The sequence below is a fragment of the Penaeus vannamei genome, chromosome 36, assembly GCF_042767895.1.
Source record: "Penaeus vannamei isolate JL-2024 chromosome 36, ASM4276789v1, whole genome shotgun sequence".
Taxonomy (NCBI): Eukaryota; Metazoa; Arthropoda; class Malacostraca; order Decapoda; family Penaeidae; genus Penaeus; species Penaeus vannamei.
The window spans coordinates 2,220,623-2,248,122 of record NC_091584.1 but is presented as its reverse complement, the minus strand read 5'-3'; the positions used below and the strand labels follow the sequence as shown (position 1 = coordinate 2,248,122).

Sequence of the window (27,500 nt, the reverse complement as noted above, 5' to 3'; positions counted from 1 at the left end):
TCGTGTGCGTGTGCATATGCGCGTGCGCGTGCGTGCGTGCACGCGCTCACTGCATAACAGCATGTCAAAGCATGACGCAAACCCCTCCCCGTTAACGCGCAGGCCGCGGTCCGGCCTGTAAGTTCCTCTGGCATCGCTGCCGACCCGAGCATCAGTTGCCAAACCAACCCAAGCCACAACCTTTACTTCCACCTCCCAAAAGCCACGACAAAAAGGCCTTTTAGAAGACTGGTTTTCTTCACGCGTTCAAGTACAGGCAGCGGCGCGCTTCCTGCCCAGAGCCTGTGTTCATTTCGGGGTTTGCTGTCGCTGTTGCTGCTCAGTGTTATTGTTTTCGTAGCGCCGCCCGGAGACGACAACGGAGCGCGCTGCCTAGGCCTTGCACAACCCAGCCTTCCGAAACAACGAGGCCTCTTTTTATGCATCCCAGCCCAGGTGGCCATCGACGAGTCGTTTTCAGAGGCCCAAACGGAACAGATAAGACCCGTAAACACTTCATTCACTCGCATGGAAAGGAACTCTAATAAAGGTCATAAAAAAGCCATAAAAATGAAGCCCGACAGACGCAAAGCCCGACCGACGGCGTGAAGCGCGAGTTCATGTTCCCGACAAAGTTGCTCGGCGCTTCAGCTCTCGGCTTCGTTCGGGCTTTCGGGGGCTGGTGCGCCCGTCGGGACGCCCGCGATGATGCCATATGGAGAGGGAGAGGGAGGGAGAGGGGGAGAGGGAGGGAGAGGGGAGATGGTGGGAGGGAGGGGGAGATGGTGGGAGGGAGGGAGAGGGAGAGGAGGGAGGAGAGAGGGAGAGAGAGAGGAGAGAGAGAGAGAGAGAGAGAGAGAGAGAGAGAGAGAAGAGAGAGAGAGAGAGAGAGAGAGAGAGAGAGAGAGAGAGAGAGAGAGAGAGAGAGAGAGAGAGAGAGAGAGAGAGAGCGCTGACAGCAAGACACGAGGAGGATGCGAGAGAGCTCAGAGCCAGGTGTGAAGGGGTTGGGGGGGGGGATAACATCCCGGGCCCTCGAAATAGCGACGTGCAATACAGTTGCCAGTTTGGGCGGCCCGTGTTGCCAAGGAGACGCAGGTTACCAACAAGACGTGACACAGGCCCGGGCGTCGGCTCCCAGATGCGCAGAAATAGAGGAAAGCGGCGGGCGAGGGCGGCGAGGGAACAGATGTGGCCGGAGACGGGATCGCCCCCCCCGCCCCTCGCCCGCCCGCTCGCCCGCCCGAGATGGGCCGCTATTGCAACACTGGGACGCTCGCCCTTACTTGGCGCAAACAAACATGCTCCCCGACCCGCACATGGCAAACCCGAGCCCCAATATGGCGCGCGACTTGGCCAAATCTCCCAAGCTCCGCCGGACGGAAAGCCCCTCCCGATTTAGGCGAATAACACCAGCAGCCGCGGAGATTAAATCCTCCTCATAATCTGCGATGGATTACGGCGCTGAATGCACACGCGGGCAAAAACTAGCGCCATAAATCGGGTCTGGCTGGGAGGCGGCGGGCGGGCGGCCGTGCTGCCGCCGCCGCCATTCTCGACTCGGCTTGCTAGTACCGACCAGACCTCTGCCGGGGAAATATGGTCCTTAGTGCTAGGGCGAACAAGGGCCATCCCACATGAATCCCGGCCGGGCCTGCATCGCATGAGCATGACGCCAATTGTAATAATATACGAGTTCATGTTGCATCCTACGGGCCTCAACCTGCAACCCGCGATTGCCTAATTCGTATTCACACAAGGCCACAACCTGCGTTACGAATTGAAGAATCTGATTCACACGGATTGCATAATCGCAACATGCACACACGCACGCATGCGGAAAGAAACCGAAATGCATATCCAGTACAGAGACAAACAGACGGAAACACACACAAAAACAAACACATACACACACAAACACAAAAACAGACATACAAACAAACACACACACACAAATACAAATACACACACACACAAACATTAAAACACACACACACACACACAAACACACACACACACACACAGACAAACAAACAAACAAACACACACACACAGACAAACAAACAAACAAACACACACACACACAGCAAGGAAAGTGAGCAATGACAAGCGAGTCCTGAATGACAAGAGCCGATTTCCTGGCCCGGAAGGTCTGCTCGCACGAGGAAGTCCCCCACCCCGTGACTGCAGGCAAACAATGCTTTTGACATGAATCGTCTGTATTTGAATACTAGAGGAGGGAGGGAGGGAGGGAGGAGGGGAGGGAGAAGGGGGAGGGAGGGGAGGGAGGGAGGGAGGGAGGGAGAGAGGGAGAGAGAGAGGGAGAGAGAGAGAGAGGAGAGAGAGAGAGAGAGAGAGAGAGAGAGAGAGAGAGAGAGAGAGAGAGAGAGAGAGAGAGAGAGAGAGAGAGAGAGAGAGGAAGAGAGAGAGAGGAAGAGAGAGAGAGAGGAAGAGAGAGAGAGAGAGAGAGAGAGAGAGAGAGAGAGAGAGAGAGAGAGAGAGAGAGAGAGAGGGAGGGAGAGAAGAAGAGAAGGAGAGAGGAGTGGAGGAGAGAGAGAGAGGAGAGAGAGAGGAAGAGAGAGAGAGAGAGAGAGAGAGAGAGAGAGAGAGAGAGAGAGAGAGAGAGAGAGAGAGAGGAAGGGAGGGAGGGAGGGAGGGAGAGAGGGAAAAGGAAAAAAACAGAGGGGGAAAGAAGGAAGGAACAAAAAGGGATTGAAATAGAAGGAAGAAAAGGAAGAAATGAAGGGACGTAAAGAGGGAGGGAGCTAAGAAGGAAGGAAGAGAGGCAAGAATTAACCATGAGAGGCAAAGAGGAAGAAAAGGACCAAAATGCCTCTCTTCTTTTCTCTTCTCCTCTCCTCCCCTTTCTCTTTCTCTCCTCTCTTCTCCTCTACTCCCCTTTCTTCTCTTTCTCCTCCCCTTACTTCTCTTTCTCTTCTCCTCTTTCCCCTCCTCTCCCCTTTCCCCTCCTCTCCCCTTACCCCTCCCCTCCTCTCCCCTTACCCCTCCCCTCCTCTCCTTTTTCCTCTCCTCATGTCCTTCCCCTCTTTCCCCTCCCCTCCCCTCCTCTCCTCCTTCCCCCTCCCCTCCTCTCTTCTCCCCCTCCCCAGAAGCCGGCAAGTGTTATAACACATGTGCGAGATGGTCCTTTAGCGTGTATGCGAGCAGCGAAGGGCTATTTTTAGCGAGTACTTGTGTTCTGGCACTCCGCGCGCGGCGGTGTCACTCCGCGGCGCCTCGCTCGCTCGTCATCCACTCGCGCTATCAACGTCATCGTCTACATCGTCGTCTACTTCTTACGTGTCCGTGCCTCGTCATCAAGCGCGATCGTCTGTCTACCTTTTTCATCCTCTGTTCGCTCGTCTACCTTTTCATCCTCTGTTCGCTCGTCTACCTTTTCATCCTCTGTTCGCTCGTCTACCTTTTCTCCTCTGTTCGGTCGTCTACCTTTTCCTCTGTTCGGTCGTCTACCTTGTCTCATCTGTTCGTTTGTCTACCTTTTCATCCTCTGTTCGCTCGTCTACCTTTTCTCCTCTGTTCGGTCGTCTACCTTTTCCTCTGTTCGGTCGTCTACCTTTTCATCCTCTGTTCGCTCGTCTACCTTTTCATCCTCTTCTACCTTTCACCTGCACGCCCTTCTACCTTCTACTTGTAATCTTTACACACCTTACGAGGATGATGATGATGAGAGGAGAAAGAGAAGATAGGGGAGGAGAAGAGAGGAGAGAGAAAAGAAATGAGAAGAGGAGAAAAGAGAAGAGAAGAGAGGAGAGGAGAAAAGTGAAGGGAGGAGAGGAGAAAAGAAAAGAGAAGAGAGAGGAGAGGAAAAAAGAGAAGAGAGGAGAGGAGAAAAGAGAGGAGAGGAGAGAAGAGAAGAAAAGAGAAGAGAAGGGAAGAGAGGCGAAAAGAGAAGGAAGGAGAGGAGAGCGTCCACTACCCCATCCACGCCCCTCATACCCGCCCACAAAAGCCCTCTCATCCCAACTCCCCACAGAGTGCAATTGCAGAGCCGACGCAGCGGCAATTCGTGGGAGCGGTTCGGGGCTTATGCCATCGGCACGAAAACCTCTTTAGAAATATTAGCATTCACTTTAAAAAAGACTAACGAAACGCCACGCCGTTGCAGCAATGACTATGCACTCCTGAAGGACTCTGCAAGCCACACACGGCCACAGCCATTTAGGGAATCGGCGGGGAAAGCATAGTCAAGAACGGAGTGCAAAAAAATAAAGAAGAAAAAAAATCTGTTCTAAGTGTGTTTGTATTTGTGTGCTTGGCTGTGAAGCGCCGTTCGCCCCTCGACTGACTGACTACTTGTTACTTCAACTGCTACACCCGAGTAGCAACAGAACACCGACAGATATGTAACAGAGCAGCAGAGGAGCAAGAGATTTGCAACAGAGCAGCAAGAGACAGCAACAGAACAGAAGCAAAGCAACAGAGCAACAGAACAGCAACAGAGATGTAACAGAGCAGCAGCAGAGCAAGAGAATCGCAACAGAGCAGCAACAGCACAGAAAAAAGAGCAACACAACAGCAACAGAGCCAGAGAACAGCAACAGCAAGAGACAAAGCAGCGGAGCAGCAACAGCAGCGGGGAAACTTCAACCTCCCCCGATGTAGGTCAGCCCGCTTCTCCCAGCAGCGCCCCGACGAGCGCCGCGGCGACGAAAGCAGCCGTGGCTCGTTTGCGCAAAAAGGCTTGTTCAAACACCGACTCCGGCGCCGAGCATGACGGGGGCTTCTTGGCAACAGAATCATTAACAAAGCAAAGAAGAAAAGAGTGTCATTGATACCCATACAGGATCAACAAACGCTGGCATCGGCAAACCTCTGGCCTAAAACGGTACATTTCTGGGACTCGACTCCTCTCTTCTCTTCTGAGTCTTTATATTTTCTGTCTATGTCTGTCTATCTCTATCTGTTCATGTGCGCCTGCATGCCTGCGTGTGTGCGTGCCTGCCTGTTGCTTGCCTGCCTGTCTGTCTGTGCCTGCTTGCTTGCCTGCCTGTCTGTCTGTGCCTGCTTGCTTGTCTGCCTGCTTGCCTGCCTGTCTGCCTGCCTGCCTGTCTGTCTGCCTGCTTGTCTGTCTGCCTGCTTGCCTGCTTGCTTGCCTGCCTGCCTGTCTGTCTGCCTGCCTGCTTGCCTGCCTAACTGTCTATCTGCCTGCCTGTCTGCTTGCCTGTCAGTCTGTCTGCCTGCCTGTCCACCTGCCAACTATACAGGATCTTGCAGCTGTTTATATATATGAGTATATATTTGCGTAAGAAGTGTGTGTATACAACATATGGATAAATACATCTACACAGTTACATTGAACAATAAAAAATGATACGCAGAAACATTGATCGAACGATACAAATAAATATAAGTATATGCACACGCCCTAGCGTGTCTGTCTGTCTGTCTGTCTGTCTGTCTGTCTGTCTGTCTATCTGCCTGTCTGCCTTCCTGCCTGCCCGCCTGCCTCCTATACAGGATCTTGCAGCTGTTTATACATATAAGTATATATTTGCGTAAGGTGTGTATACAACATATGGATAAATACATGTGTGTGTGTGTGTGTGTGTGTGTGTGTGTGTGTGTGTGTGTGAGACAGATAAAGAGAGATAGAGCAGAGAGACATAGATCAGACGATACAAATAAATATAGAGTATAGAGAGCACACGCCCTAGTGTGTGTGTGTGTGTATGTGTGTGTGTGTACAGAGAGAGAGTGCAGAGTGTGTGTGTGTGTGTGTGTGTGTGTGTGTGTGTGTGTGTGTGTGAGAGAGAGAGAGAGAGAGAGAGAGAGAGAGAGAGAGAGAGAGAGAGAGAGAGAGTGAGAGAGAGAGTGAGAGAGAGTGAGGAAATTAACGAAGAAAGGCATGATAGAACAAAAGAAAGCAAAGAAAAAAAAAAACATGAAAGAAAATTTCAAAGAGAGAGACACACGAAACAAAAAGAAACCAAACAAAATAATAATAAAAAAAACGACAGAAACAACGAAAGGAAAAAAAACAAATCGAGTACCCAGGGTGCGCCGGAAGGACGAAAGGGAGCAAGGGAGCAAGGGGGCCAAGGGGCAAGGGGGGGCAAGGAGCAGGGGGGGCAAGGGGGGGGGGAAGGGAGAGACAGAGGGCGGTCCTGCCTTAGGCCTCCTACGTGTGTGATTGGTCTCCGCGGCGGCAGAGGTCGAGGGGAGAACGGGAACGGGGGCCTTCTCTTTCCTTCTGGTTTGGCCAGTGCGAGTCACCGGCTTGGGATGCGGGGGGGAGGGGGGAGGGAGGAGGGAGGGGAGGACCGGTGGGGGAAGGGGGAAGGGAGGATCACGGAGGGGGAAGGGAGGACCGGTGGGGAGGGGAGGACCGCGGGGGAGGAAGAGGAGGAAGAGGAGGAGGAGGAGGAGGACCGGTGGGGGAGGGGGAAGGGAGGACCGGTGGGGAGGAGGGGGAAGGGAGGACCGGTGGGGGAGGGAGGAGGACCGGGGAGGAGGGAAGGGAGGATCACGGGGCGGGAGGGGAGGAGGAGAGGAGCGGAGTAGGGGGAAAGGGGTGAGGGAAGGGGAGAGGTGAGTAGTAGGGGTTGGGGGAGAGGTGTGGTGAGGGTTGGCGGAGAGGGGTGAGCTCGGGGTAGAGGTAGAGGTGAGGATGAGGGGAGAGGGAAGGGCACGGAGATGTTGAGGGCTAGGGGAGAGGGAGGAGTAGGGAGAAGAGGAAGGTGAGGGATAGGGGATGAGGTGAGGGTAGGGAAGAGGAAAGAGAGGGGAGGGGGGGAGGAAGAACAGGGGAAGAGGAGAACAGGGGGAGGAGAGGAGAGAACAGGGAGGGAGAGATCAGGGGGAGAGAACAGGAGGGGAGAGAGGAGGGGAGAGAACAGGGGAGAGGAGGAGAACAGGGGGAGGGAGAGATCAGGGGAAGGGGCGGGGCTGGGGGGGTAAGTGATTCTTTCGGGGAGCGCGGGAGAGGGTAGTGGGAGCTGCGGGAGATAAAGGGCCAGGTGTTAGGGGTGAGGGAGGGAGAGGGAGAGGGAGAGGGAGAGGGAGAGGAGAGAGGAGGGAGAGGGAGGAGGGGGAGGGAGGGAGAGAGAGAGAGAAGGAGGAGAGAGAGGAGGGAGAGGGAGGGAGGGAAGGGAGAAGGAGGGGGGAAAGAGGGAGAGAGAGAAGGAGGGAGGGGGGGAGAGGGAGAGGGGAGCTGGAGAGGGGAGGGGCGAGAGATTTCCTCATTCGTGTCTGTTATCCCGCGTTATCTCAACTCCATTTCCTTCAACCTCGTTATTCTGGGATTACGCCACCAAAACAAAAGATATAACAAATAATACAAATATAAATATAATAATAAATAATAGTACTTACAATAATTGTAATAATGGCTAATGCTTTAAACAAATAAATGTGCTAGACTTAAAGGTCATAAATCATAATGATAATAACAATAAAAGTAACAAAAATAAATAAACAAATAAATAAAAAAATAATAACAAAATTTCAAAATTAAGCACAAAAACGTGAATCAAACCAAAGAAGAAGAAGAAGAAAAAGAGAAAGACAAAATAAAAATCCAAAAGTATAACACCGAGATAACGGTAATCACACAAAAAAAAAAAAAAACGCACAGACGAAGAAACAGAAGAACGACGAGGAAAACGAAACAAAGCCGTCATACGAAAGAAAAAAAAAAAAAATTTATGGCGATCGATTATTTTTCTTTTCTTATCTCGATCGTGTTTTCTTTTCTTGAAGTTAACAATCTGTTATGATCTTATTTCTCACGATCAAGGGCTAACAATAACAAATAAATCTGAACCAACAATAACAAAATAAATTGATTTGTTTTGATCTTCCATTTTACGTTTTGTCAGGTTCTTTAGTTTTACGTTTTCTTATTATCTTCCATTTAACGTTTCGTTAAGATCTTCTATATTACGTTTTGTTACGATCTCAATTCCCGTTTAGTTAGTTTTCATTTTACGTTTTGTTACGATCTCAATTCCCGTTTAGTTAGTTTTCATTTTACGTTTTATCACGATCTCAATTCCAGTTAAGTTAGGTTACGATCTCAATTCCAGTTAAGTTAGGTTACGATCACACAATTCCAGTTTAGTTAGGAGCTTTCTGTTAACGTTTTATCATCACCTTTCATTTCGCGTTCCGTCCCGATCCCATTCCACGCCGGCGACGTCCCTCCACCAACGCGAGGGCCAGGAGGACGCCGTGGATCACTTCATCCCCGGCATTCAGATCTCCAACGCTCCTCCTCCTCCTCCTCCTCCTCCTCTTCCACTCCTCCGCCCTTCTTTCTCTTTACGTCTCTTTATCTCGTCCGTTCGTCTTGTTCTTCCCCTTGTTCGCCCTTCTTCCTCTCCTCCTTTTTTTTCTTTTCCTCTCTACTCCTATCATCTTATCCTCTCTACTCCTCTTCCTTTCCTTCTCCTCCATCCCTCTTTTCCCCCTTGCAAACATCGCTTCATCTTGCCCCGTAATAATAAACAAGGAGAAGTATAAACAGAAAGAACGAAAGAAAGAATGGCAGAAGGAAAGAGCAGAAGAAGACGAAGAAATAGAAGCAGAAGTAGAAGAAAAGAGGAAGACCACGACCACCACCAACAACAAAAAAACGAAAGAAAACAAAGCACAAAAAAATAACAAAAAAACAATAAAAGTATTTAGACGGAGACGAAGAACGATTCCCCCATCCCACCCCCACCTCCCCTACCTCCCCCGCGCTCCAGCACCCAGCCTCAAATCCGCAGGGAGTATCTGGCAACCCTTCCCCCGGCCCACTGACATAGTGGCTCACCTAGCGTGCTTCAGGGGGACTGACTCTCCGCTCTCACGCAGCCCTTCGCCAACACGGCCGCCTCTGCACCAACCAATCCTCTCCCACGGGGCCTTAAGGAGAAGCGTGGAGAAGTGGGGCTAAAAGCGTCGCGTGGCCTTTGTCGTCATTATGCCATTATGGGGTGGGGGTTAGGGGATGGGGAAGGAGGGTGCATACACGTCCAAAATTATTGTATGCGCAACACAAATCCAGTTCATCATGGTTAGGAATTTCTTTTCCCAGTTCGGTGAGTCCGGCTCGTCGTTTGAAAGGCATACTAGGAAAACTTGTAGGGAAACACAAAAACCGTACAGCATACAGACAGACAGATACGAGATAAATAGATAAATGGGTTGATAAAGAGAGAGAGAGAGAGAGAGAGAGAGAGAGAGAGAGAGAGAGAGAGAGAGAGAGAGAGAGAGAGAGAGAGAGAGAGAGAGAGAGAGAGAGAGAGAGAGAGAGAGAGAGAGAGAGAGAGAGAGAGAGTATAGAATGCTAGCTGTATAACAATTTGAATAAACCAACCTTCCCAACACACAAATACACTTATTTACGAAGATACAAACATAAATAAGGTGTAAATAAAATAAGAATGAGCAACTGGGAGGCTGTATTTGGGATTGAGATTAAAGAGTAGGCTCTCTCTCTCTCTCTCTCTCTCTCTCTCTCTCTCTCTCTCTCTCTCTCTCTCACGTACATATTACACTATATTACATAATAGTATAATACAATACTGTATCAAATTACCAATACACGTCAAATGGGAGGGAGCGAGAGAGAGAAGCGAAGGATAAATACGATTGCAATAATTGTACATAAAGCACAGACCATACGGATGAATATGTGTACTGCGCACGCACCCACGCACGCACACACACACACACACGCACACACACACACACACACTGCGTAGTTGTATGCATGTATGTTTTTTATCTATCTACCCATCTATCAATAAACAACACATCAAAACATGATGGCGGCGGCGGAGGATGGCCAGGTTCACGGCCAAGGCAGCGACGAGAGGGGGGGGGTTGCTTGCGTGGGAGGGAGGGAGGGAGGAGGAGGGGAGGGAGGAGAGGGAGAGGAGGGAGAGAGAGAGAGAGGAGAGAGAGAGAGAGAGAGAGAGAGAGAGAGAGAGAGAGAGAGAGAGAGAGAGAGAGAGAGAGAGAGAGAGAGAGAGAGAGGGAGGGAGGGAGGAGGGAGGGAGGGAGGGAGGGAGGGGGAGGGAGGGAGAGGGAAAGGAGAGGGAGGAGTGGGAGGGAGGGAGGAGGGAGGGAGGGAGAGAGAGAGGGAGAGAGAGAGAGAGAGAGAGAGAGAGAGAGAGAGAGAGAGAGAGAGAGAGAGAGAGAGAGAGAGAGAGAGAGACGAAGAGAGGTAGGGAGGGAGACGAGGAGGGGAAAGGTGGGGATATACCTCTATCCCCGTCCTCGTCCTCCTCCTCCTCCTCCTCCTCCTCCTTCTCCTCCTCCTCCTCCTCCGCGGTGTCAGGTTAAGCAATGAATGTGACACCAATGCCTGCGCTAAGGAGGGAGGAGGGAGGAGAGGAGGAGGAGGAGGAGGAGGAGGAAGAGGAGGAGGAGGAGGAGGAGGAGGAGGAGGAGGAGGAGGAGGAGGAGGAGGAGGAGGAGGAGGAGAGGAGGAGGAGGAAGAGGAGGAGGAAGAGGAAGAAAAAGAAGTAGAAAAAGAGGAAGAAGAAGAAAAGATAGAAGGGGAAGAAGATGAAAAATGAAAAGAAGGAAACGAAGAAAAGGAATAAGGAAACGAAGGAAAAGAACAACATTAAAGAAGAAGAAGAAAAAAGAAAGAAAATAAGACTTGGATGGGGAAATGCAGACAAAGGAGAACGTAGAAGGAAAATACACACACACACACACATATATATATATATATATATATATATATATATATATATATATATACATATATACAAAGGAAACTGTCGCAGCAGAAGGAAAAAAGAGAACGAGATAACGAGAACTATTGCGATGACGTGGATGATGAAGAAACCGCAACGGGGACCAAGTTTTTGCTTCTCTTTTTATACCCTTTATCAATCGTTTATTCATCATCATTTTTTTCTTAAAGAGGAAGAACGCCATGACTAAGAAAAACGAAAGAAGTGGAAGACGAATAGTGGGAAGCGGAATTTTAAAATGAAGAGAGAGGAAAGGGAAGAAGGAAGAAAGACAATACAACGGAAAAGAAGAAGGAGAAGGGCGAAGAAAGGTTAAAAGAACGATGTAGAGGAAGAGGAGGAAGACGCGAGACGAAGAGAGAACAATAGAGATAAAGTGAAATAGAGAAGGCGAAGGAAAAAAGACCGAGAAGAGGAGAAAACAGAAAAACACGAATAAAGAAAAACGGCGGAAAAGACAGCCAGAAAAAATAAAGAAAATATGAAAGACCACGAAAACATGAGAATCAAAGAAAGAAAAGACAGAAAACGTATACGAAAGAATGAGAATCGGAGAAAGAATGAGAAACATAGAAAGAGAAAACCCGTAATAAAGAGAAATTGACAAACACAGAGAACCAAAGAATGTGAAGGAAAAAAAGACAAAAAAAGGACCCCCCAGACAAAGGAAGACGAAAGAGTGAGAAACGGAGAAAGAATGAGAAACAAACAAAGCAAGAGAAAAAAACATAATAAAGAGACACTAACAAACAAAGAGAACCAAAGAACGTGAAGGAAAAAAAAGACAAATAAAGAACCGCCCAGACAAAGGAATACGAAAGAGTGCGAAACAGAGAAAGAATGAGAAACAAACAAAGATAAAAAAGAAAACTGACAAACAAAGAGAACCAACAAAGAACGTGAAGGAAAAAAAAAGACAAAGAAGGACCGCCCATGGAAAAAAAAATTAAAAAGGGCCGCCCACACGAAGGAAGACGAGGAGCGAGAGGCGGCCAAGAGGACACCCAGGACGCGGGCCCAAGAGGCGGGGCGAGGGCGGCCGCGTAGGAGGACACCTTATATCGGCGAGCGACGCAGGACAAGGACCTGGCTCTGTGCCACGGAGGTCACCTCTGGCCCGCAACGACGCACATGACGCTGTGGCTCCTCCCCTTTCGTCTCCTCCTTCTTGTTGTTTTTGTTGTTTTTCTTCTTCTACTTCTTCACCACCTCCTTCTCCTTCTCCTCTTTCTCCTTCTCCTTCTCCTTCTCCTCCTCCTTCATCTCCTTCTCCTTCTCCTCCTTCTTCTTCTCCTTCTTCTTTATCTCCTTCTCCTTCTCCTCCTTCATTTCCTTCTCCTCCTTCTTCATCATCTTCTTCTTTTCTTTTTCGTTTTCCTTTTCTTCTACTTCAACTTAGCCTTTTTTTTATTCTTCCTCCTCATTTGATTCCTTCTCTTCTCTTCTTATTTCCCGTCTCCTTCTCCTTCTTAGCCTCATTCCTCCTCCTCCTCCTCCTCCTCTTCCTTTTCTTCTACTGCTGTTTCTCCATTTCTTATTATTATTATCCTCGCCATCTTTGTTTCTATTACTGTTATCATTATCATTATTATCATTCCTCTCCCTCCTCATCTTCTCCCTGCTGTTGCCCCCGCCGCTTCCATTACCTGCCCCTTCTCCTCCTTCTCCTTCTCCTTCACCTTCACCTTCACTACCAACGCCCTCCGTCCCTCCCTCCTCTCCCCTCCCCTCCCTCCCTCCCTCTCTCCCTCCCTCCCTCCCTCCCCTCCCTCCCTCCCCTCCCTCCCCCCTCCCTCCCTCCTCCTCCCCCTCCCCTTGGAATGAATCAACACTCGCTCTCGTACTTGCCCCCCCCCCTCCCCGCTCCTCCCTCCTCCCTCCTCCCCTTCCTCCCCCCATACGCCATCCAATTCAACTCATCCACCTCCTGCCACCTGCCTCCCCGCCTGCTCTGGTTCATCCCCCCGACAAACAAACTGCCTCCCCGCCATATGAAGCATCTTCCCCCTCCACCCCCACCCCCCCCCCCCCACCCCATCCTCTCCGCCTCTCACGGACAAACCAAGACATCAAATGAATAAGCATGTCGTTCTTTAAGCACCCACAGTCTCTCGAATTCGAAAAAGGAGTGTGTGTGTGTGTGTGTGTGTGTGTGTGTGTGTGTGTGTGTGTGTGTGTGTGTGTGTGTGTGTGTGTGTGTGTGTGTGTGTGTGTGTGTGTGCGTGCGTGCGTGCGTGCGTGCGTGCGTGCGTGCGTGCGTGCGTGTGTGTGTGTGTGTGTTTTGTGTGTGTGTGTGTGTGTGTGTGTGTGTGTGTGTGTGTGTATGTGTGTGTGTGTTTTTGCCGTTCCTACAAATAAGTGATGAACTGAGCGTGCCCGGCGGCTGATCCCAGAGACTGGCGTTCGTAAAGACGAAAAAAAAAAAAAAAAAAAAAATCACACACCTACCCACGGATACAAAGACGAATGGACGCAAGCAACGCACACGATGGCGCTCGCACACACAAACACAGACAAACACAACGCGGTCCAAAAAAGGATGCAAGCATATGCATATTTACTTTATGATGTGACCGTGCTAATGGGTATTAATACAGAATATCCAGCCCTGTCTGGATAACTATCAAACGGGTGCAAACCGGTTAGTACCTACTTGCAACTACAAAAGACTAGTATATATTATCATAATTACCACCAACTGCCTGCTTCGAACAACATCTAACAAATACGTTTAGTGAAAACTGCCAGTTAGTACCTCCTTCTCCTTATCCCAAGTACGTTTTTAGCAAATTATAAGTTCGTACCTACAATCATCCGCAGCGCATAAAAATAATTACCAATTAGTACCTACTTACAAATACATACGAGTTGTATATACATATTAACATGATTGCCAGCCACGCAGTTCCACCTTACAACTGCACGTGACTAATACGCTATTAACGTAATTACGATGTTCGTTCTCTTACAATTTGCTATAGCCGATGCCTCGCGACCGGAACCAACGGAAGCAAACGAGAGAAGAAGAAAAGGAAGCAGAAGAGGAAGAGGAAAAAACAAAAGGAGCAGAAGGAAGAAAGAAAAAGAAAATAAAGACGCAGCAGAGGAGGAGGAGGAGGAGGAGGAGGAGGAGGAGGAGGAGGAGGAGGAAGGAGGAAGTAGAAGTAGAAGAAGAAGAAGAAGAAAAAGAAAGAAAAAAAGAAGAAAAAGAAAAAGCACAAGAAGAAGAAGGAGGAGGAAGAAAATAAGAAAGAATAGGAAAATGAAGAAAAAAAGAAAAGAAAAAAGAGAAGACAAGAAAAGTAAAGAATAAACAAGTCTACCCTACACATGATAGTAATACAACCTCCACGTTCACGGCTCAGAGTCAAGCCGCAACCACCTTCCTCCCCTCCCCTCCTACCCCCTCTCCCTCTCCCTCCTTCCCCATTCCCCCTCTCCTCCCTCCTCCCCTCCTCCCCCTCTCCCTTCCTTCCCTCTCCCCCTCCCCTCCTTCCACCCTTCCCCTCCTCCCCCCCCTCCCCTATTCGCCGCTGACTCGCCCTTATCGGCTCCGGACACATGCCAGTAGCCAAAACACAGACATTAAAACTGATAAGATGATCTGACCCGAATCCCCAAAACACACGCGGCAAAAAGAACCGTTTCCCAATTAGGAACTTCAATCTTCTTTTTTCTCTCTCTCTTTCTCTATTTCTTTCTTTTTTTATGTATAGAATATTTTGGCTGCGGACCCACACTCTTCCTCAGATGATGATGATGATGATGATGGTGGTGGTGATGATGATGATGATGATGAAGATAAAAAAAATGACGACAACGATGGTAATGATGAAAATGATAACGATAACGAATATACTAACAATGAAGAACATGACAAAAACAAAAACAAAAAAGAAAATATAAAATAAATAGCCAGTTCTACCAACACAAACAAAACACACGCCAACGCCTGAAAACATAGAAACAAAGCACCATAACTAGAGATAAAAGATAACAAAAGACTTATGGTTTATTGCAGGGTCCGACCAGCGTCTCTCGCTACAGTTTCAACTCCATCCTCATACACCTTAAGCCCTTAAACTCTTCAAACCCTTAATCCCTTAAACTCTTAATCCCTTAAACCCTTAAACCCTTCGACACTTCAACCGTGAAACTCTTAAAACCTTGACACACTTTCCATCCTAAAACTTTAATCAAATCCCTGAAGACTCACCCACACTCAAAAATTTAACACTTTAACACCCTAATAAACTTCGACCCTCAAACCCTTTACACTCTTATACCCTTAAACCCTCAACCTTAAAACTTAATACTTAAACCCCTTCACACCCTCATAACCTTAAACCCTTAAACCCCTTCATACACTCACAACCTTAAACCCTTAAAGCTTAAATCCCTTACACCTTATAACCTAAAACCTTTAAACCTCTTCACACCCTTACAACCTTAAACCCTCAAATCCTATAACCCAAAACACCTAAAACCCTCCACTCCCTCACAACCTTAAACCCTTAAAACCTTAAATCCCTCCACACCCTCACAACCTTAAACCCTTAAACCCCTCCACACCCTCACAACCTTAAACCCTTAAAACCTTAAACCCGTCCACACCCTCACATCCCACACCCTCACAACCTTAAAACCCCTCCACACCCCCACACCCTCACACCCTCACACCCCCACACCCTCACACCCTCACAACCTTAAACCCTTAAACCCCTCCACACCCCACATCCTCACACCCCCACAACCTTAAAGCCTAAAACCCCTCCACACCCCACACCCTCACAACCTTAAACCCCTCCACACCCTCACACCCCACACGCTCACAACCTTAAACCCTTAAAGCCCTCCACACCCCACACCCTCAACCTTAGACCCTTAAGCCCCTCCACACCCTCACAACCTAAACCCCTCCACACCCTCACACCCCACACGCTCACAACCTTAAACCCTTAAACCCTTAAACCCCTCCACACCCCATACCCTCAACCTTAGACCCTTAAACCCCTCCACACCCCCACACCCTCACAACCTTAAACCCTTAAACCCTAAAACCCTAAAACCCTCCCCGCCGGCCGCCGCCCGCACGATCCCACCCACGATAATGTGTTGCTGTTGCCAGGCCCGGAGACGTTGCGCTTATGACAGCTTGGCGGTTTGGAGTGACGGTGCAAGAAAAAAGGAGGAAGAGGAAGAAGAGGAGGAGGAGGAGATGGTGGTGGAGGAGGAGGAGGAAGAGGATGAGGAGGAGAAGGAGATGGTGGTGGAGGAGGAGGAGGAGGAGGTAGTGGTCGAGGAGGAGAAATAGGAGGATGAGGAGGTAGTGGTGGCGAAGGAGGTGGTAGTGGTGGAGGAAGAGGAGGAGGTAGTGGTGGAGGAGGAGGAGAAGAAGAGAAAGAAAGAGGAGGAGGAGAAGAAGAAGGAGAAAGAGGAGGAAGAGAAGGAGGAGTGAGGAGAAAGAAGAAGGAGGAGATGGAGGAAGAAAAGGAGGTAAATATAATAAGGGAAGGAAGAGGAGGACGAATAGTGACGCCGAAGAAAAAAAAAAGAGAGAGAGAGAGAGAGAGAGAGAGAGAGAGAGAGAGAGAGAGAGAGAGAGAGAGAGAGAGAGAGAGAGAGAGAGAGAGAGAGAGAGAGAGAGAGAGAGAGAGAGACGGAGGGGAGGGGGAAGAGAGACAGAGGGAGAGGGAGGGGGAGGGGGAGGGAAGGAGGGAGAGAGAGAAAGGGTGCGGGAGCAAATCAAAACAAAACCCCACAACAGCAGGGAGAAGAAGCCGAGGCGCCCGACCGCAAACAAGCCCAAACCCAAACACCCTTTCCCGCCCGCGTGCGCCCCTCGCCTCGGCAGGACCGCTTCCCTCAGCAGTGGGCGTCTAGGGCGCGCTGACATGCCCCCAACGCCCTCATCCGCGCAATGAGCAGCCAGATTATTCGTCGGAACTACCGCGCGACGCCCACGTTCCGCCCACACTCACCGAGCGGCGGAGATGCAGACTTCACGCCTGAGAGCCCCCGCCCACGCCGCGCACTGCACCGCCGTCAAGCACCGTGCGTTGCTTGCACTGAGATCAGCAGAGCTTGTTTTTCATCAGTGAAGAAAAGCGCTGCGGGTTAATTTGTTTGGCGCTGACTGGACTGCCGTTTCTCTCTAATTCATACCGTCTGTAGAGCTTTTTTCCATATTTCTTTTCGTCCGCACAAATACGACGTAAGCTTAAGGCGGGAGTCTAATTTGCACAGACCCACTTTTCTTGCTAACAAGAAGTATGCACTCAGCATGGAAAACAACGCAAGCTACAACAGCAACAACAACACTACTACAAATACTATTACTACTACTACTACTACAAACAGGAGCTTCAGATTTCAGTTGCTCGCCGCGTGGAATCGTTTATCCCTCGACAACGCCCACTCGGCGGCACCGCCCGCCTGCCCTCCGCCCCTAAACCAGTAAGGATCGAGGCACGGGACGCGGAGCCCACCCCTTCCCCGCGCGTTCGTGTCCCGAACGTGTTCCCAAGGACAGACAGAGTCCCGGCATCGGTCAGGGTCGGTCCCGCGTCCCCGGGGCTGCGTCCGGCTGGAAGGACGCGGCGACCAAAACAAAGCCAGGCGGCGTCGCGAGCCACGAGGGATCCCGGGCTCATAGCAGACGCCCTCGGAAACCCGTCCCCGCGCGTCCTTATACGGGGCCCACGAGGAATGAACCAGATCGGGAACCCGCCCACACCTGCAGGCCGGCCGCAACAGATTCAGACCGCGACCCAACCTCCTTACAGCGACCGTCGGAACCCCCGTTGCGGCCGCGACGAAGACCCGAATGACGCCGCAATGCGTACCAACTGGAAAAGCCGAGGCACCGGCCGCGCGTGCCATCCCAGGCATCCTCCCGCCCGGACTGCCCACGCCTTGCCCTCCGCCTAACAAGGTCACCGGACTGGAGTAGGGTCAAGGAACTCGACATCCACACGGAACACGGCTGGGGCTCCCTCGACGCCCGCCGCCCGACCCTCCGAATCCCGGGGCTCGGGCCACGCGGACGAACGGCCTCCACGGACGAGTCTCATTGACAAAATCATTCCCAAAATAATGCTTTTTTATTTCGTTCTATTACAAAAACACTTCAAAAAACGTTTAAGTCAATGTGGCATATAGCACGCTGTTCTCTTTTCTCTCTATACTTAAGATTTCCTAGGACAAACAAGTTTTTTTTTCGACATCAACATCCGTGCAACGATCCGTGTATTTTTATATCATTACCCCCGTTTCCGTATCCGCGTCTCCTCCTTTTCCTCTCCCTTTATTCATGCATTTCCTCATTCTCTCTCTCTCTCTCTCTCTCTCTCTCTCTCTCTTCCTCCTCCACCACCGCCCCCAAAACGTGTTTCTTTATGCACATGAATACACAACAATCTCCGACTATCTATCTATTTGCAAATGTCTCTCTTTCTCCCTCCTTTATCTCTCTATCGCACACCCAGCTTTCTCCACCCTTATCTTTCTCTCCCCCTCTATCACGCCCAGCACCGGGACTCAGCCCACAACACGCCCTACAAGGTCGGCGCTGTCCGAAGGGTGAAGGACCTCGTGGGACAGGGGGAGGGGGAGGGGGAGGGGGAGGGGGAGGGGGGAGATGGAGAAGGGGGAGAGGGGGAGGAAAGGGAAGGGAAGATGGAGAAGAGGAGGAGTGGATGGAAAAGGGGAGAAGGGGGGGTAGGAAGAGGAAGGGAAGGGATGGAGAAAGGGGAGAAGGGAGGGAGGAGCATGAGGAAAAGGAAAATGAGAAGGAGGAATAGGAGGAGGAGGGAAGGAGAAGGAGGAGGAGGAGGAAAGATGGGAAGAGGAGGAGTGATGGAGAAGGGGGAAGGGGAGAAGGAGGGGAAGAGGAAGAAGGAAGGAAGAAGAAAGGACAAGGAGGAGGAGGAGGAAGAGGAGGAGGTAGAGGAGGAGGTAGAGAAGGAGAAGGAGAAGGAGTAGGAGGGAGGGCAGAAGAAGAAGAGGAGGAGGAGTAAGAGGGGGAGCGGGGATGGAAGAGGAGCAAGGAGGGAGGGGGGAGGGGGAGGGTAGGGGGGGGGGGAAAGGGGACGTACCACAGCACGCCATTAACCGCTGCAACCAGTCATCTAGCGTCTTATTTATCCGGATTCTCTCAAGTCCTCGGAGCCCGGATGTTTACCGTAAGACCGTTTTCTCCAAAAAGGCGAGAATTTGACAGGGTGTGTAAGTATAGGTGTGTGTTTGCAGGTAGAAGTGTAAGTATACGTGTAGGTGTGTTTGTATGCGTAGGTGTGTGGGTGTGGTTGTCGCTGGGTAGGTGTGGGTGAAGGGGTGTGTGTGTGTGTGTGTGTGTGACGGGGTGTGTGTGTGTGTGTGAAGGGGTGTGTGTGTGTGTGAAGGTGTGTGTGTGTGTGTGTGTGTGTGTGTGTGTGTGTGTGTGTGTGTGTGTGTGTGTGTGTGTGTGTGTGTGTGTGTGTGTGTGTGTGTGTGTGTGTGTGTGTGTGTGTGTGTGTGTGTGTGTGTGTGTGTGTGTGTGTGTGTGTGTGTGTGTGTGTGTGTGTGTGTGTGTGTGTGTGTGTGTGCGCGCGCGAGCGTGCGTGTGAGGATGCGTGGGTGGGTGGGTAGGTGTGTGCGTGTGCGTGTGTTTATGTGTATGTTTATATTTATATGTATGTGTAATATACACCTGCAATATGAATATACATACACTTCTACACGTGTACTTACGTACGCGTGTACATATCTATACACGCCCGATCAGGTATAACGAACAACACATTTATATAAATCAAACGCATTTTCCTCTAATGCTGACAAGATAATCCGACACACACCAGCACGAGGAACCTGTTGCCGGAAGGGCCCAAGCAGGCTCTGCGAAGAAATCACGACCCCAGGCAAGCCCATTTACATCCTAACATCCTGCTCTATTATTAACTTTATTATTATTTATCTATTTTTCATTATTTATTTATTATTAATCTATTATTATTGTTAACATTAATCCGGGCAACATTCACCCGCCTTCTCAGCCACTGCAGTTCTGTCATTCCGAGTTCTTAAAGAAGTATAGATAGGCATACCATACAGTGCTCAACAGATGACGAGAGCGAAGCATTAAAAGCTAAAGAAATAAAGTTCTTACTTAAATTATGTATGTATTTAAGTATGTATGTATGTATGTATGTATGTATGTATGTATGTATGTATGTATGTATGTATGTATGAATGTATATATGTATGCATGTATGCATGTATGTATGTATGTATATATGTATGCATGTATGCATGTATGTATGTATGTATGTATATATGTATGCATGTATGTATGTATGTATGTATGTATGAATGAATGAATGCATGTATATATGTATACATGTTTACATATATTCATGTATACATGTATGCATGTATACCTGTATGTAAGCATGTATGTATGTACACATATATACATATATAGCTCGTTACACTAAAAGAATGCGATAAAAAATATAAACAGATAAAAAATACATCTATGCAAAAAAAAAAACATCAAAAGCATACATAGATGCCATTTATATGAAAACCCCCAGACACGAAGAAAAAAAATCGAGCCTCAAAAACCTATAAAAAAAACGACATTCACACAACACACGTACATATCCAAATCCAACATCTTTAAAAAAAAAGAAAAAAAAATCCCAAGATCCGTTCCCTCTAACTGTTGACATTCATCCGCCGCGTTCCTTCACACCCTCCAGCGGGACCAGCGGCTCCTCCTCCGACGCAGAAGATCAGCTGTTAAGTCAAAATGGTCCTCCGACGCAGAAGATCAGCTGTTAAGTCAAAATGGTCCTCCGACGCAGAAGATCAGCTGTTAAGTCAAAATGGTCCTCCGACGCAGATGATCAGCTGTTAAGTCAAAATGGTCCTCCGACGCAGAAGATCAGCTGTTAAGTCAAAATGGTCCTCCGACGCAGAAGATCAGCTGTTAAGTCAAAATGGTCCTCCGACGCAGAAGATCAGCTGTTAAGTCAAAATGGTCCTCCGACGCAGAAGATCAGCTGTTAAGTCAAAATGGTCCTCCCACGCGGCCGGCCATGGCCAAGTAATGACCTCCTGAGGGAGACGGCGGCGGCGGCGGCGGAGCGGCAGTGGCGGCCGTTCGACGCAGCCACGTGGGGCCTCCTCCTTTCAGAAATTTCTTTGCGTGAAAGAAGTAGAAGAAGAAGAAGAAGAAGAAGTAGAAGAAGAAGAAGAAGTAGAAGTAGAAGTAGTAGTAGAAGAAGAAGAAGAAGAAGAAGAAGAAGAAGAAGAAGAAGAAGAAGAAGAAGAAGAAGAAGAAGAAGTAGAAGAAGAAGAAGAGAAGGAAGAAGAGGAAGCTGATGATGATGAATAAGATGGTGGGGAAGGAGGAGGAGATGGTGGAGAAGATTGTGAAGAAGGAGAAAAAGTAGTAGTAGCAGAAGAAGAAGAAAAGGACGATGAATAAAAGGAAGGAAAGGGAAAAGATAAAATAAAAGGAAAAGAAGGAGGGAAATGAAAATAAAAATAAATCGAGAAAGAAATAATAGAAAAAAAGATAATAAAAAAGTTTTAAAAAAGAAGAAACGTTATCTTCAAACGTCATCTTCGGTTAATCAACTTCAAAACTGGCTGCCAACATTCTAATGAAAATTCAATACAGACAAGTTGTTAACAAGTTTAATACAAAAAAAATACCCGACAGTAAAAAAAAAAATATTTACCATAAATTATCATGCCTCCTTCACACAAGATAAATTAAAGAGATGCAACCAAGGATTTTTTTTCTATCTTCTACTTGTTCGGACCCACAAGGAATGCAAAGATATCTATATAAAAAAGATATCCACAACAGCCCGCCTATCGCACTTCATGAATGGTTTACTATAAATATAAATCCGTCAAAGAAAAAAACACAAGTAAAGTCGCGTATAGTGTGCAGTGTCGTAAACAAAAGTTCCCGTGTTCGGCGCACTTTATGAATCGCCGCCGGCCACAAACTACGCATTATATATATATAAAAAAAAAATCACCAGAATAACGCGGGATTGCACGATCTTCAACAACCACATCTAATTCCTCCTTAACTGCTGAGAACTTGGTATCTCTTTATCCTCCCTTTCCCCCTCCCCTTCCCCTCCCCCTCCCCTCTTCCCCTCCTCCCCCCATCCCCTCCTCTTCCCCTCTTCCCCTCCCCCCTCCCCGACGCCCGCAAGACTACGCTTTTCATCAATTACCCATTTGCTGAAACCCCACAACACTCCACCCCACTCTACCGCAACGCCACTCTCTCGCAAGCAAGCCACCCCCACCCCCATAATAAAAAAACATAAATCGCTATTACAAGCATCCTAAATCGCTATTACAAGCATCCTACACAGCATAACAGATGACAAAATTCCTCGTAACAAGGGAGGGAGGATGTCTGCAGCAAGCAAGCGAGCGAGCGAGCGAGCACTTACCGCGAGCGTCCCCCACCACGTACCTGGAAAGAACAAGATACAAGAACTTCGTTAATTGCCGGTCGTCAACGAGACACAAAAATAGAACAACCTTATTACTCACGGTACACCCTATGGCCTTGGGGACTGGCTGCTGTTGTAAGCGTGCGTGCGTCACCCGTGTGCAGTACAAACGCTTTGAGACATCCACTCAACAAAGGACGACATTAAAAGCAAGGATATGAATAACATTAATGGCCCCCTAATCGTAGAAACATTAAAAGGCGTTTCACTCTCGGCTGAACACTTTGTCTCCGCAACAAAGGGTTTCAGGAAGCCGCGCCGGAGAAAAGGAGACAGACCAAAGCAAATCCAAAAATAATTTCTCTTAACGCCGCAACGATCTCGATACACTCAAAACCAGGGAAGCAAAAAAAAAAAAAAAAAAACGAGAGAGAGAGAGAGAGAGAGAGAGAGAGAGAGAGAGAGAGAGAGAGAGAGAGAGAGAGAGAGAGAGAGAGAGAGAGAGAGAGAGAGAGAGAGAGAGACAGAGACAGAGACAGAGACAGAGACAGAGACAGAGACAGAGACAGACAGACAGAGACAGAGACAGAGACAGAGACAGACAGACAGAGACAGACAGACAGAGAGACAGAGACAGAGACAGAGACAGAGACAGAGACAGAGACAGACAGAGAGAGCCACGCCGAATCCTCAACCGAAATCCTCCACCAGACTCCTGTCGCTCCCTCGGCCAAACACAACGGCCACCCAGATACGAAGGACTCCTGTCGCTCCCTCGGCCAAACACAACGGCCACCCAGATACGAAGGACTCCTGTCGCTCCCTCGGCCAAACACAACGGCCACCCAGATACGAAGGACTCCTGACGGTCCAACCCACGACAGCCCGAGTACCAATAACATTACAATAACATTAATAACAATAACAAATATCCGCAATAACATTATGATCATGGCAACATGGGCTCATCAAGACTCAAAGCGACCCAGCAACAGGTAACGGGAGAGGGGGAGAGGGGGAGAGGGGGAGAGGAGAGAGGGGGAGAGGGGGAGAGAGGAGAGAGGGGGAGAGGGGGAGAGGGGGAGAGGGGGAGACGGGTAAGCAAGTGACGGACAGTTATACAACGGTTGAACTTGTGGTCAGGGGTCACCAGGTCACCGGTAATCTGACTCACAGCCCCGCTCCTTCCCCGGAAAGTTGGGGGGAGGGAGGGGGGGAGGTCGATCGGGGGGAAGTTTTACTTGTTTATAAAAGAATGTGTGTGGGGGTTGTGCGTGTCGTACTTGTGTGCGCGTTTGTAAGTGTATGAGTATGTGTCTATGCGCGCGCGCGCGCTTGTGTGTAAATGTATGTGTGTATATATATATGTGTGTATATATATATATATATATATATATATATATATATATATATATATATATATATATAGAGAGAGAGAGAGAGAGAGAGAGAGAGAGAGAGAGAGAGAGAGAGAGAGAGAGAGAGAGAGAGAGAGAGAGAGACAGAGAGAGACAGAGAGAGACAGAGAGAGACAGAGAGAAACAGAGACAGACAGATACAGACAGACAGAGACAGAGACAGAGACAGACAGACAGCGATTTCTCCCGCGCCTTCCCACACAAAACCCCAAGAGACCCGAACGCAAGCTCACCTTTCGTCTCACGTTGAAGGACGGGTCATGGGTACGCGCTGATGTTTCTTTACACCGGGGTAGTTAAAGGTTTAAATGGCTTTGGTAAGAGAAAAAAAAAAAGCATCTCATTTTCTTTTTCTCGTAGACGACCTCGACCTATGCGGACGGTAGTTTTGTCATCTTTGTGAAGCCATGGTCGAGGTTGGACAAGCCATGGTCGACTTTGGAAACCATAATTGATCTTGGAAACCATAAAGGTCTTTGGAGACCATGATTTAATTTTGGAAACCATGCCTGACTTCGAAAACCATAGCGGACTTTAGAAACCATAATTGACTTTGGAAACCATGATTTAATTCTGCAAACCATGACTGACCTCGGAAACAATAGCAGACTTTGGAAACCATGACTGACCTCGGAAACAATAGCAGACTTTGGAAACCATGACTGACCTCGGAAACCATAGCGAACTTTGGAAACCATAATTGACCTTGGAAACCATGATTTAATTCTGGAAACCATGACTGACCTCGGACACCATAGCGGACTTTGGAAACCTTGATTGACCTCGGAAACCATAGCGGACTTCGGAAACCATAATTGACTTTGGAAACCATGATTTAATTTTGGAAACCATGGCTGACCTCGGCAACCATAGCAGACTTTGGAAACCATGACTGACCTCGGAAACCATAGCAGACTTTGGAAACCATGATTTAATTCTGGAGACCATGACTGACCTCGAAAACCTTAACTGACTTTGGAAACCATAATTTAATCTTGGAAACCATGATTTAATTCTGGAAACCATGACTGACCTCGGACACCATAGCAGACTTTGGAAACCATGACGGACTTTGTAATCCCGTTAACCCTATTGGAAACCTGGCTGACTTTGGCAACTGCTATCCCCTTTGGAAACCACGGTTGACTTTGAAAACCAGAATCCCCTTTCGGAAACCATGGCTGACTCTAAGACAACCCACGGGCGCCTCTAGAAACCATGGTCGCCTTCGGAAACCCCCTTCCCTTTCGGAAACCATCTTCCAACTCTTCCCTAAACTACCCAAGAACACCAGCGCGCGCGTACGCAGTAGAAACACGAGATAAAAGAAGACTGCGATAAAGATGATATCTCAATGACAATGCTGGAGAGGCTGGGCGTGTCACGCAGTCATGAGGAGAATGGGTGTATCATGCAGCGACGGAGAGGTCATGCGGAGATGGAGAGGAGAGGGGGGAGAGAGGAGTGAAACACGCTGTGGTGGAGAAAGTGGGGTGGATCATGCTGCGAGGGAGAAACTAAGTGGATCACAGAGTGGTTGAAACAGACTGGGTGGATTAACTGCTGATGGAGAGACTGTGAGAACAATATAGCGAAAATAACATAAGTGGATCAAAGCGAAGAACAACGTAAGTGGAGTGGTGAAAGGATTAGATGGATCACATAATGACGGAAAGACTGGATGGAGCCAGCAGGTGGATAACAACGAACAACATATGTGGATGATAGAGAAGTGCAACACGGGTGGATCATGGCGAAGAACAACATGTATGAATCATAACACGCGGATCATAACAAAGACCAACGTAAATGAATTATAGCAAAGACCAACATAAGTGAACCACAACAAAGACTAGCATAAGTGAATCGTAAAGACCAACATAAGTGACTAATAACAGAGACCAACATAAGTGACTAATAACAGAGACCAACAGAAGCGAACCACAACAGAAGCGACCCACGACACAGAGCCCTAAGTGACTAATAACAGAGACCAACAGAAGCGAACCACAACACAAGAGACCAACAGAAGCGACCCACGACACAGAGAGCCCAAGCGAACCCCCCCCCCCGAGGAGCGACAGAGGAGCATCGAGCCGAGCCGGAGAGATCCTGGTTCCGCGGCGCCGTTGAGATGGAACGGCTCGAGTGACGACGGCGGCGGCGGCGGCGGCGGCGGCGGCGGGTGAGAGGTGGAGGAGGCCTGGGACCGTGACCGGGGCAACCGAGCAACACGGGAGAAAGCTGCACACTCACGCACGATCTCGCACGCACGCCAACACACTTACGCACTCACAGGTATAATGAGCATAATCCGCTTCGAGAAAAGACAGCGTCAAGAAACTTTTATTTTATATATATATTCTTTCTAACGATTCAGAAAAATAACGAGCATAATCCGATTCTAATATGACATATACATATATATATATATATATATATATATATATATATATATATATATATATATATATATATATATATATATATATATATACTTCTATCCAGGCATTTTCCCCCTTTTATCATTCTTTTTTCCTTCATTTTTTCTCCGTTTTTTTTTACAGCGAGAGAAACGGGAACGCGAGGGCGCAGACCCACTGACGACCTGCCGACCCTTCTCGAATCCTTCTTCGATAAAAGGGGGAAACTTTAGCCGCCGAGATGTCATTTCGATCCTGGGCCGATAGCGGACACCGGTCTCCTCTTCCCTTTTCGGCCTATCTGCTCTCTGCGTCTCCTCTCTATGTCTCTGCGTCTCCTCTCTTTGTCTCTCTTTCTCCTCTCTCTGTCTCTGCGTCTCCTCTCTTTGTCTCTGCGTCTCCTCTTTTGGTCTCTCCGTCTCTTCTTTTGGTCTCTGCGTCTCCTCTCTTTGTCTCTGCGTCTCCTCTCTTTGTCTCTGCGTCTCCTATCTCTGTCTCTCCGTCTCCTCTCTCCGTCTCTCCGTCTCCTCTTTTGGTCTCTGCGTCTCCTCTTTTGGTCTCTGCTTCTCCTCTCTTTGTCTCTGCGTCTCCTCTTTTGGTCTCTCCGTTTCCTCTCTTTGTCTCTTTCTAGCTCTCTGCTGCTGCCTTCTCTTCTCTATCCATATAGAGAGGGGTGAAAGGCGGAAAGGGAGAGGAGCAAGAAGTAGGGAAGATGGAAGGGATGGGGGGGGGGGGGGGGAGGGGGAGTAGGAGGAGGGCGACGGGGACGGGGAGGGGGAGGGAGAAGGGGAAGAGGAGGAGGGAGGGTTGAGGAGGAGGAGGAGGAGAATAATAAGAAGAATGAGGAGGAGAAAGTACAGAAGGAGAAAGCAGAGAAGCAGAAGAAAAAGACTTAAGACATGGAAGAAGAAAAAGTAAACACCGAAAATAATTAAAAGATAAAATAATAAAAAAAAATAACAAAAACACGAAGAAGAAAAAGGATACAAAGACGAAATCCCATGTTTTCCTAATCATCTTGAACAAGCAATTATCAGCCCAAAAAAAAAGAGAAAAAAAAGAAAAGCAAAAGAAAAAGAAGAAAAAAATCCTTATTGCAATTACACCATAAAATCATTACAAAAAAAAAAAAAAAAAATGACACAAAAAAAATAACAGTGATAAAGATTACACTCATCATTAACACCAATTTCAAACGCTGCAAGAAAAAAAAAAAGAAAGAAAACGAGAACCGACTTCGAAAACATCGTGGAAAACACCGAAAAGGACACGCAGAGACACCAAGGAAAGCGGACGAAGGAGAGACGCGGGAGGGGGGGAGGAGGAGGAGGAGGAGGAGGAGGAGGAGGAGGAGGAGGAGGAGGAGGAGGAGGAGGAGGAGGAGGAGGAGGAGGAGGAGGAGGAAGAAGAAGAAGACGACGAAGACGAAGAAGGAGGAGGAGGAGGTGGAGGAGGAGGTAGAGCTGGAGGTGGAGGAAGAGGAAGAAGGAAGAA

The 27,500-nt window shown here is 48.6% G+C and overlaps 1 protein-coding gene across 1 annotated transcript in view; it reads right to left on the bottom strand.

The window, feature by feature from the left end:
- LOC113821298 (CCR4-NOT transcription complex subunit 6-like) overlaps positions 1 to 27,500 on the bottom strand; it is a gene marked incomplete at its 3' end in the record, with an annotated part of 100,350 nt that overhangs the window by 41,861 nt on the left and 30,989 nt on the right. The gene's annotated exons all lie outside the window — the stretch shown is intronic.